Source organism: Chelonia mydas, chromosome 10, assembly GCF_015237465.2.
Source record: "Chelonia mydas isolate rCheMyd1 chromosome 10, rCheMyd1.pri.v2, whole genome shotgun sequence".
In the NCBI taxonomy this organism is placed as follows: Eukaryota; Metazoa; Chordata; order Testudines; family Cheloniidae; genus Chelonia; species Chelonia mydas.
This window is the reverse complement of record NC_051250.2, coordinates 17,195,672-17,208,701: the sequence shown is the minus strand read 5'-3', so window position 1 is coordinate 17,208,701 and position 13,030 is coordinate 17,195,672.

Genomic DNA, 13,030 nt, shown 5'->3' with positions numbered 1-13,030 from the left:
GGCTCAGCCTGCAGGGAGGGTGGGCGTCGCTGCGGTGCCCGAGCGCTGCTTCTCCCCGTCAGGGCAGGCTGGTGAAACAGCGCCGCTTTCCCGCAGGGAGCCCCCCTTCCACTGGCGGGGAGACCCGCTCCAGACACCGGCCCTGCTGCTGAGCTCTGCTGCGGGGTAATAAGATTTTCTGGCATCAGGCAGCGTCCTGGTGGGGTTACGTTAAACCACCACAAAAGGCGTTGTGTCATCCCAGTGTAGCGGAGCGTCCCCGTGACCTAGCACTAGTGACCAAGGACCCGCTCTCTTATGGGAGTTAGTCGCCTGAATACTTGGAGGGGCTGAGCCCGACGACCTGATCCAACAGCCACTGAAGTCATCCAGAAGCTTGATTAAACTGACGCGATTATTTGCACTATGACCTTGAAGGCCACCAGATTGGATCAATTGTTGGACCCAGAAGCAGGGTCCTAGAGTGAGAAAATTCTGCCACTCATCCTGGAGAGCTCTTCTCCAAAAGCCAACAGTATGCGAAAGAGACCCGGCTTGGCCTTCCTAGTGAAAGGGGAACAGATTGCCATAGGAGGGGGCATGGAAGGGGGAGGATTTTGTTTTCAAACTTGCCAAACAAGTCAATTACATTTAAAGAAGGGGGTGGGGGGAGAGGCAAATAGGATTTACTACTGCTCTGCCTGTCTGTTAAGTCCCAACTCTGAGTTATGAATTGAAAAGGCCCTGGAAGAGGTGATAAATGCAAAAAATCAGGGTTTACACCTGTAAAATGGAAACACCAATTCAATATTAATTATAGTATTGGCACTGTCTCCACACTGCTGAAATATGGGCTAGGTAGGTCGGCAGGGATGGAATAAGTAATTTACTCCTATGAGTTAGGGATGTGCCACATAACATATGTGGAAGAGCAAAGTGGAGCTCATCCCAAGCACTTGAAAAATTAACTGTACCAATCCCCTTGTGTTGTACTCCCAGTTGATACCACACTTGGCTTTCTCTATATACAGGACAATGAATAGTACATGGTATGTTTAATTAGGAAAGCATTTAGCCATATTTTTAATAGATAAGCTAGGTGGAGTTCAATGCGTTGTGGAAAAGCTAGGTATGGTATGTGAGTAGGTCAGATGATGGTATACCGGGGCATTTATGGAGATAGAGCTTGAGTTACCTGATTGTATTGGGGCATTCTTTCTTCATGCAGAGAATGAGGTCTTGATCCACCAAAGCATTTAGGGCCCAATCTACTGCCCATCAAAGTCAATGGAAAGAATTCCGTAGATTTCAGTGGGCATTGGATCAGGCAAGAACATGCTCAATATTAAGCATGTGAATATTCTCATTGAAATTGATAGGACTACTCAGATGGATAAAATTAAGCCTGTACTTTGAGGGTTCTGGGCCTAAAAGGCCATTCAGAAGCATTGCTTGTCCTACATGCTGAGCATCTCACAGGATCAGATTGTAACTCAGCAAACAAAAGCTGTGTTTTGGAGATTGCCACAATGTGGAAGCTAACATTTTCACAATGAATTCTAAAGCATACCTAATGTAGGCTTATACCATGGCTAAATGAATGAAATAGCATTTTTATTAGTAGGTGCACAGAAGTGTGCTGAGTGGTTTACAGAGCCAAAGATACAGTCTGCCCAAAAGACCTCATAATGTAGATTTAGATATAAGATACTGAGTAATGTAGAGTTAGATATAAGAAAGAAATAAACTATAGTTGGGGAGAGGAGGGATAGAGCAATAGTAAGATCTTGTGGTTATTCAATAAAGACATGCATATCATGATGGTTCCATCAGTTTTTTAAAAATGTGCTTTAATTTATTTCAGCTTGATAGCACAAACAGCAAGGGACAATTGCCCTGGTCCTGCAGAAACGTACACATGTGATGTTCAGCATCTGAAGAAGTGGTTTTTTACCCACGAAAGCTGATGCCCAAATAAATCTGTTAGTCTTTAAGGTGCCACCAGACTCCTTGTTTTTACACCAGTTACTTTACAGCTGTGACTAGTTTCAGTAATTTCAACAGGATTGCTCGTGTGTGTATATATACTCATGTGCTTAAGTTTTTCATGGACTGGGACCCAACTGGCTACACACCCACACAGTTCTGTTAAGTGCCACAAATTAAAAAAACTGGAAAAAATAGAGGGACTCTTTCACCCAATATACTCTTTCAGGTACTGTCATCCAAAATGTAATGTTAAATGAAAGTAGGGTAACATTTTCCAGGATGATTTTTAAATTGTGTCCCTTTGAAAAGGGACCTTTGGAAATGGCTTGCCCAAATGCCATCAAAAGTACACACAAAAAATAGTGTAATGTATGAGGACATAAAATCCACAGCCTTGTTGATACATCTCTGCCTTGTTTTTCCACATTTTGCATTTGACTTTGTTTATAGTGTAATTTTCTTCTTGTGCTACAGCAATAGGACTAATGAGGAGACATATCTCTCATTAGGTGCAGAAAGAGAAGAGGTTGTTCCTGGAATCTTCCCTGTAGGAATAATACATCAAAAGGGACTGAAAAGTATGACTCACCATTTCAGACATAATCTAGGTTTATCAGCAAAGAAACATACAAAAGGAGATGACAAAGGCGCAATGTCTTGGCAAAGCTGCAGTGGTAGAGTCATAGAGCTTGACACACTGTGTTTACTTACCTGACTCCATTGACTTTTAATTTACAAGTGTGAGATCCATAGAATCAAGAGGCTGAGAAAATTTGTTTGTCCTTCTGTTTCCTATTTCTAATTTTCCACTGTTTTATCTAGCGTACTTTTAAATGTTCCAAATAATGGGGCTTCCCTTGAGAGACTATACTGATGCTTGCATTAGTTTCTTTGGAACTAATGCAGTTATCCCTAGTACAGAAGCCTAAGAGATGGCTGTGTTCTAGGGAGAGCTGTGGGAGGACAGAAGAGGAAATAATCGTATGCTATCCCTGCACTTTAAAGCTGTACTAGAATCTGTATGGGCGGAGTAATCAGAATATCTGCATAGCGCAGTTCCATTGGCCTTTCCCCTGGCCTCCCCTTCCCCATCGACAAATGTGGTCTAAGTGCTATGGGACAGGAAGTACCTGAACAGTTCACATGGTTCCCTGAGTGGGTTCCCAGAATCCTGCCCCTTCCTCAGAGAGGTGCTCAGATGCTACAGTGTTGAGTATGGTATAAAATCTATATGGAATTCCTCACCGGCTCATAGCAGTGAAGCAGCCATCAGGTCCATCAACAGCCTGAATTTGCGTACAGAATTGTTCCCTCTGACTCAGTGCTTGGCCACTGTTGCTGTGCACTGCTCATTGCCTCATTTCACCACAGAGCACCCTATATATAATGGGACAGGCTCTCAAGTGGTATAAATTGAGACAGCTCCACTGAAGTCAAGTACAGAACATTAAATGCTTTGGGATATATCAGGATGAAAGGACCTGCCTAAGTGTAAAGTGTATTCTTCCCTTCACTGTGTACAAAGCAATCTGAGATTTTTGTTTTCAGACCTACTTTTTGGCACAAACTAAAGGAGGGTTGTTACCTCACCTTGACACTGCTTTATTTGTCTTAGTCTTACAGATGTCTCATAGCCCAATCTGGAGATGAACATATGTCATCATGATACACATTGGCAATACTCGAAAACAACCATGTGTCTCTCTGTAATGCAGGATGTTTATTTATTCCCTTACAAGTTCACTGTCTGTTTCCAAAGGGACACCATCTGAGTGGATCAGAAAGCCTACGATCAGAGGAGCCTTTATCGATATTGCATCCCTTCACTTTAGGCTATATTCCAATGCCTTTGGAGTTGGTGGCGTGGTGCTTTTTGCATCTAGAATCATACAATTATTGCTTATAAACAGCCACATGCGCAGACATCGAATGACATTTATTGATCTTTCACAAAGGACCGTTTGTTCTTTATATGACACGTTAAATAAGAGATGGATGGACTTAGCTTTTAAAATTCCAAAGCCACTGGAGATTTGTGAGGTTTCAGTTTTTCAAAAGAACTGAGCCTTACCCTTCAGTTGACAACCACCAGTCTTGGTTGGAATGGTGGTTTCAATAACAATTTAGTCACATGTTCCTTCAGCCAATCAGGATGTAGAGTGAAAGCAACGTAGACATGAAGAGGAAAGAGCAACTGAGTCTTTGAAGCTAGCAAGAGCTAAACAGGCACTGGCATGAGTAAGGAGACTGTGAGGGAGGGGATGTGACTAGAAGACTAATCCTCTGGATAGATGTGAGAGGCAGAGAGAATATTGAGAGCAGGAGGAAGAGTCTGACAGATGAAGACAGATCTTGTGGCAAAGAGAAAAGGAGGCTAGCAATTGTGAGAGGGCAAGTGGCCTGCAGGTAGGAGAACAGGGATACGGTCTGATGGAAAAACAACTGCCTACCAACATACAAGAGCAGCCAGAGGGATCCAGCTCAGATGAGCTGCACAGAAGATGACAGCTGCAAATCTGACCTTTTTTAGATTATATTTTCCTTCCTTTTATCAGACTGCTGGATATCGTCTCTCTGCAGTGAAACCTGTACACTCTTGTTAGGCAGTCTCTCGTCTGAAGAGGCCTTCCCCCTCAGTTATCCCCAAACCATGGGAGTGCATTTCTACTTCACCTGTATGAAAAGGCCACCTATGTCACACAGATTTCTCTTGGTCCCTTAAAGCAGGTTTTACCAACTAGAAAAAAGGGGCTTTCCTTGTGTTCTTGTAAAAATCATTCACAAGAAGACAGGGTTTTAAAAGTTCTTCACTGCAGCTCCTGTATGGAAAGTATGGACAAGTTCCATGTTTAAAGAGGGCAGAGGCAAGATTTGGCTCTTTTTAACATGTGGAATTGGGGCCATGCTACTGGCTGGCTATGGGGGAAGGCTGCTGACATGGAGGCCTGTTTGTCATAGCTCTCCCAGCTTGTGCAGTGCATGTTCACAATTGGACCAGGAATGATTCATCTGGCTCAAAATGGGTTTGGGGGGTTTTGTTGTTGTTGTTGCCTTCTCTTTGGAAACATTATGAAGATTATAACGTTGCAAATTACACTTACTGAAGATCTAGCTCAAAGCTTGTAAATGCATTTTTTGGGTTAAAATTAAATGCCTGATTCTTTTTGATTCCTTATTTCTGACCTATTCTCTTGGTTCCAATTGAAAAAATGGCTTGTACTTCATTTGAGAAGCATTTCAAGAACACTTTCCATGGGAACTGAAAACAGATGTGATAAACCTCCAAACATGAGATTTAGCCTAACATCTGTTGTTTAATGAAATGTTACAAAACAAGTGTGTGTGTGTGTGTGGGAGTGTAATCCTGTTTTGCCTGTGTTATCTGAAAGGTGACACACCTGACTTTCTGAATATTATTTTTCAGGACACACTGAAAACGTGCAGTAAAAATGCGTGTTGGGATAAACAAACCTGACCCTGCCAGTTAGCACTGGGAGTAGGTTTGTGAGGTTCTTGCAACATGTCAGCACATCCGGGTACTCTGTGTAACGGGATTGTAATTTACAACAGAAGTGAGAGATTTCTGGGGGAGGGAGGGGAAGAGATGCAATTATGAAGGGAATACTGTAGTGTAAGGTCCTGATCCAGCAAAACACTTAAGCATACTGCTTAATTTTAAGCACATGAATTGCCCTACCAAAGTAAATGAGACTGCTCATATGCTTAAAACTAAGCAGATTTAATTGCTTTGCTGGACTTTGGCCTACATAAATTATTAGGGTTAAAATGAAACTGTACACCAAATATTTCAAATGATCTGGATTAAATTCTTCCCTGTGTATGTTTCATTCACACCAAGATGAATGGAAACACCATCAGTTTCCATTCACAGAGATATTTTATAATTCTTCTATCAGGATTTTTGATCTAATAATAAAATATTTATATGATTTTAAAAAAAATTAAAAGAGGATATGTTTTGTACAATACAACCAAAAAGTGAAACCACCAAGAATCTACCAATGCGATATATGCCATCGTGTGCCAGCAATGCCCCCCTGCCATGTACATTGGCCAAACCAGACAGTCTCTATGCAAAAGAATAAATGGACATAAATCTGACATCAGGAATCCTAACATTCAAAAACCGGTAGGAGAACACTTCAGCCTCTCTGGCCACTCAGTAAAAGATTTAAGGGTGGCAATTTTGCAACAGAAAAGCTTCAAAAACAGACTCCAAGGAGAAGCTGCTGAGCTTGAATTAATATGCAAACTAGATACCATTAACTTGGGTTTGAATAGAGACTGGGAGTGGCTGGGTCATTACACATATTGAATCTATTTCCCTTAGTGAAGTATCCTCACACCTTCTTGTCAACTGTCTAAATGGGCCATCTTGATTATCACTACAAAAGTTTTTTTCTCCTGCTGATAATAGCTCATCTTAATTAATTACCGTTTGTATGGCAACTTCCACCTTCTCTGTATGTGTATATATATATATCTCTCTTCTTACTCTATGTTCCATTCTATGCATCCAATGAAGTGAGCTGTAGCCCACGAAAGCTTATGCGCTAATAAATTTGTTAGTCTCTAAGGTGCCACGTACTCCAGTTCTTTTTGCGGATACAGACTAACACGGCTGCTACTCTGACACCTAGAAACTATGATTGACTGGAAAACAAGAGTTCTGTTTTGCAAAAAATTGAGATTGCAAAATTAGTTTCTATGGGGAGAGGAAGAGCATGTCTAGAGGTTAGGCACTCATCTGTAATGTGGGAGACCCAAATGCAAGTCCCTGCTCTGCCTAGTTGACAGTGCATACTTGAATCTACATCCCAGGTGAGTGCCTTAACTAGCAGGCTATAGAATCAGTCTTTCTCTTTCTCAATTCTCCTACTGGAGCTGTTCCACTTTGTAGGACTAATTAAATATTATTTAGGACAGAGAGAGAGTTTTGTTGAAACAAATATGTTTCCATGGAAAGTTTTGGTTTTGATGAATCAGCATTTTCCAGTGAAAAATTCATGACCAACTCTACTTCTATAAATAATAATGAAACTGTGACAAATTTAATTTCATTGTCTGAGATAAGTGAAATTCAACCAGTGAACATAGAGATTTTTTCTCTTCTAATAAATGTAGTAATTTATTATAAACATCAATAAGGATATTTGTTCTTAAGAAATATTTGATTTTTAACTTGACAATATTCTTTGAGGGCTACAGTGCAAAACCTCGATATTGCTCACAGGTTAATAAGTTATTTTTAATAACCTGCCTTTTAAATGAAGTAGTTTCATAGGCTAACTTTCTCCAGAGAAGGCAGTGGAATGCAATCTGAGAAGTTAAAACCTTGAATCTCTTGTCTATACTTTAATGTAAAAGAAGTTTCAAATCAAAAGCCAGGAATTAACAACATAACAAAATGTACATGTACTTTCATGCTAACCATTTCAATCCCCACCTCAGCACGAATTTACAAAGTTACATACTTTATTTTTGGTGTAGGGTTTTTCATGCAAACAAAATGATCAGTCTTTTTATTTAAAGTCCTGTTTGTGTGCCAGAAAATATGATGAATATAAATAATTGGTGTGTGGGGGGGTTAGTTCTCCTCTTTACTCTAGGAAAATGTAAAATCCTGCCCTTTCTCTACTTGTTGATTTCTTTGCATTACTGGGAAGTGATCAGTAAAGAAGTAAGTGAAATCAATCTGCCCTGGGAACGGTTTCTGTATGAAGGTATTGGTCACCGACTGGCAATGACACTTCTACAGAGAGTGTCTTGTCAGCAGCTGTGACTCTGCCATTTGGGTGTTTGTCACTGACATGCACAAATATGATCTTAGCAGCTGCAAAAGTTTGAGTGCTGTAGGCAGCTTTTCCACCAAGAGTGTGAATCATTTAGTTCTGGGGGCATACTGGAATTGAAAGTATGTATCCCAGTAATGTATGGGCCAGATTCTCTGCTGGTGTAAAATGACATCGCTTTATTGAAATCAATGGACTATGCTGACTTTGGGTTTGATCTTGCACACATTTAAATCAATACTAACGTCCCGATTGACTTAAATGGGCACAGAATCAGACCCTTATACCAGCTGAGGATCTGGCCTAGAGAGAATCAGATCCTTTTTCCATTTAAAATAAGGTGTTATACTCCAAGTTAATTAACTTAATAAAAGGCCCTGACAGCCCAACTCCCTTTTGTGGTCTTTAATACACTTACTAGAATTAAATGGTGCTATCATAATAAAACAAAAGTCTGGAGCAAAATACCTATACATTCTTTCTCTCTCTCCTCACTTCTCAGCATACACAATCAAGAAATCTTTTAGGGATGGGTCCTTTAACCTAATAAAAATACAGAGTCAATCTGGCTCTCCCCCTCCCCATCCCCGATTGTAAAAAAGTATTTTCTGCAGTTTTATGAAAGAAAAGTCTGACTCTTGGTACTGAAGCACATTCCCAATATGGATCCACCATGTCTTTTTTGGTAGGTGTTGACAGAAAAAATGGTGCTTGCTCGAAACATGATGGGGGTGATTCTGATTTCATTTGAAACTGTTTCACATTAGTGCAGTTCCACTGACTTTGCTGATATTATTCCTGATTTACGTGGAAGAACAGACTCAGGCCCAATTTAGCCACAATTTCTCTGTATTATACAAGGAGTACAACAGGAAACCAACTACAGTGTAATTCTGGTGCAATCAGAAACCAAATAATGCAGACTCTGTGTATCCCCAGCTAGTCATTTTCAGGTAGTACTAAACACCTGTCTAAGCTTCCACCGCAGGCAGAACAAGGAGTTCCCTAGGGGAAGTGCAGCAAGACCAGTAATGTATATAAGCCATGAGACCAGAAATATTTTTGATTGATTTCAGGTCACTTTACAGACAGCTATGGTCTGATCTCCTTATGTTTATTCCAGAGGTCATCTATCTGTCTTCAGCAAGAGGAAAGGATAGACCAAGTTGGAAATTAGAAGGAGAGGGTAAAAAAAAAGTAAAAACTGAATTTGTCAATATCCCAGGGAAATGGTGCAATGTCAGAGTAGCTGACCATATACAACAGTCAAACAATGACCCATGTCTCCAGAGAATAGTAGAGCTGCATTCTGCCTGTCTTACTCATGGTAGCAATCTCATTGGCTTCAATGGATGAGTGAGCTGAGCAGGATTTGCCACTTAAGCAACTGCAGATAATTTTGTTGCAGGCATCTCACATTTTATTTTCACCCAATTACTTCAGTCAAGTCTGTAAAATCCCTGCAGTTTTGAATGAAGAATTATTTACTCTTTCCTAGAGGCTGATAACTGTTCCTTCTATAGTCAGCTATTGCCCTACAGGAGAGATTTGGTTTCCCTATTGGTCATGCTGTCATTGTCTAGGGATACATATATCTTAGGCAGAATTTGGTGCCAACGTTCTTTTTAAAAGGGTCTCATGGTTTGTCTGACTTGTATAAGTCCACAAGGGCACTTGCTGATATATGGAGTGCGGTAAGATTACGTGACAAAATTGGTTGCCCTTGATAATATTGGTGCATTGGGCACAGTGTAGACAAGGACATATGGCTGTGATTTTCCTACCTGGAACTTGAAAGAAAAAGTCATGATTTAATTTTACGTCAGCACCTGGAGGCTCTTTATTTCTTGCTTTTGCACTTTATTGCTCCCACAACACCATGGTAAAAACATACACTAACTGCAGCCTTCAGTAATACAGTCTGTGGATATTCCAGATGCAAGGTCATACCGTGTTCAGTAGTGCTCCCTGTAGTCCATCTTCAGCACTGCTTTAAAAGTCGGGGACTGCTACTGACTCTTCTCTCCTCCACTATTGCTTTTCACTACCTAACAAATAATAATAGGATTTAGCATTCAAGTTACTGATCCATATTCTTAACCTTAACTCACATTTAGCTGTTTTTGGCCTAGGACACTAAAACACTTCTACTGATACACAGCTTTTCTTCCAGATACCCGACAAAGAGGCCAACATTTTCAAGAGTGGCCACTGGTTTTGGGTGCTTCAATTTCAGCATATTGTACCTGAGTAATGAGCACCCACAAATCCAGGAGAAATCAGTAGCTGCTGCAGGTGATCAGCTGGTCTAACATCAGGCCTGAAATTAATAGAGAGCCTTGCTCTGAGTCCTCAAGATTAACAAGCCTTTTGGACCAATGGTGGAACTAAATCCCAGAGGCTATTGTGTCCAAGCACCCTCAGCTACCTAATTAAGGGAATATTGTTCGGAAAGTACCAGCTGATGACAATTTGAGGTGGGGATGGGTGGGTTCTTAAGGCAGCCAGGAATACAAAAGTTCCCCCAGGTTCTAATTTTTATATGGCAATGTACCTCTTTCAAACAGGGGGAAGCAGGTATTTCCCCTAGGTGTTTCCCTGAAGTTGCCAGCATATCCTCCATTTTACTCAGATGGAGCTTCTGCAAATTTTCCTCATCCAAGTCATTGGCGTGGCAATGGGAAAACAGAGGTACAACGTGGTTCAGGTCTGAGGAAAAGAAGTCATAGTGGTGAGCAGCTTCTACCTATTGATGATGCTGCAGACCAAACAATATCTCCCTGTCTCTCCCAGCTGCCTCATATAAACATTGAATAACAAGGGTGACACTATAGAAATTTGAAAATTACAAAAGGCCAGATCTAAAGCTTAAAGTTATTGGGAGGCTTTACATTTACTTCCGTGGGCATTGCATCAGGGGCTTAGGGAATATGGGCAAATACTGAGGAGAGAAGGATCTGTTAAGCTATAGCATCTTCTAGCCTTTAAAAGAGTGAGTGGAAATATTTTGGGGGCTCTTCTTCTCTTGTATGATTTTGATGGTGAATATGAAAGTGAGCCTTGTATTAGATGCTGAAATATGTCACCATCTGCAGGATTCTATTTTGTTTGTGACAATGGGTATATGTGATGGTAGACGGAATTGAGCACTTGGCTTTTTTTTAGGTTTGAGGGAGCCAGTAGTTGATGGATTTCAAAGCCATTTGCTTTTGTAATTTTGTTCCTAATTGTTTTATCACTGTAATTGTGTATTGTCAGTTTTTAGGATTTAATCTAACTTGGGCATTCACTGGCAGTTAGGTCACTGCAGATTCTGTGCACTCTGAGAGTGACTTTCTGGTAAATTGCAATCAAGTCTTCAGGGAAGCAGTCGGAAAAAGAGAGAGACTAGGGGAAGGTTATTTTCATCAGTGTGTTCCACTTAAAATGTAGCTTTCAACCTGCTTTGGAAAAATCACACCCCAATCTCAAAAAAGCTGGTAGAATGTATCCTTTTATGTAGCTGATCATTTGAAACTGCTAGGCATCTGACTAATGAAATGAGCTGTTTATGAGTCAAGTCACCTATCTCGTTTTACAAATGCAATTTTTGCATTGATTAGCATCCGTTTAACGGTGGTGTATTATACTTGCTTTTTGAAAACTCTTTATTTGATTTGGGAGGGCCTGTGGAATGGTTCATGTGGGTCGGCACCACACCTAACACCGTACCAGTATCCAGTTTCTGTAAATATTGATTTCCTCTTTGAAGAGGTTGACTCTAACTTGTTTTTAATTAGCAATGGCAGATGTTCAGCTGGAAGAACATCTTAAGAATCATTATTCTAATAATGTCCTATTAGCTTTTAAATCTTCCTCTTCATGTAAATCTGTAATTAGTGTGTTCTGTCTGCCAGCCATATTCTACTACAAATTTGAGCTGTGAACAGATAAACCAGGGCATGCTAAAAGCTGCGGAGGTTCTAAAATGAATCTTATGTCTCTGCTCTTCCTGTAACTGTACTGTAAGGATGACAATGCAGCTCTACTATGTTGTTCCGCCGCATGATCCCCCATCTCCTCTGAGCCCACTGAAGACCTTCTCCAGCGGGTGATGGGGCAGTATATTCGGAGGGGCCACACTGGTGGCAGGGAGGGACTAGAGAAGTTAAGCAGTGTCTATGGGCAACATTTCCCCTTAGGACACAGAGCAAAATTCAAACACAAAAAGGCATTCAGGTTGATTGTGGTGCTCCTCATGGAGGAGGCTGAAATGTACAGCCACAATAGGAGGATCAGTGGTAGCTTCGCTGCTCCAAAGTCATTTTGTTGGGTCGGGAGGGTCGTTTCCTCTGACCTTGTGGCTGGAGCGAGCCTTTAAACTGGCTTCTTCTGGATCTCTGGCTTTTTTCAGGGAGGCTGCCATACCACAAAAGAGATGAATGATGTGATGGATGCAGCAGTTAGATACACGTGATGGGTATCCCAGGAGGGTATTTTTTCTGTTGGAGGGATGGTGGGGTCTCATGTTCCCAGACATCTTGGTTGAACCTCCTCTTTTTTGTTGTTTTATTGTACTTATATTAAAACTATGATTTCCCTCCTAAATCCTTGTTTATCTGCCTGATAAATATATTTGAGCAGGGGGTTGGACTAGATGACCTCCTGAGGTCCCTTCCAACCCTGATATTCTATGATTCTATTATTCATTGCTGGATTCCCAGCGTAAGGGGTTGACTCAACACTGAATTATTCCAGTTTGACACCAGTGCAACTTCATGGACTTCCATGGACTCTCACTGGTGTCAAACTGGCAGTGTTTGACCCATGCCCATGGTGAATATTTGTTTTTTAATTCAAATTGTTTTGTTGTGTCATCCATGTAACTCATTTCTTTAAAAAACAAAAACCCTGTTTCATACTGCCTTCTGGTGGCAGATTCACTTTTACAGATAATAATAGTTTGCATATACTGTACCTAGTGCATTTCATCCAGAGATCCCAAAGGAGAGATAAGTATCGTTATCTGGGGAGACAGAGACCTCTTACTTGCCCACAGTCTATCAAGTGACGTATAGGTCTGGTGCTGGCCCTCTGCAGAGAAGTGAATTTCCCCTAGTGAGTCAGGGTATGTCTATACTGCAATCCTGGGGTGTGAGTACAGCTCTTGTAGATGTACTGAGCTGGCTTTAATCTAGCTAGTGATTACTCACTCAAGCAGTGAAGCACTGGCAGCATTGGCTCCAGTGTGGGCTAGCCACGTGGGCAAT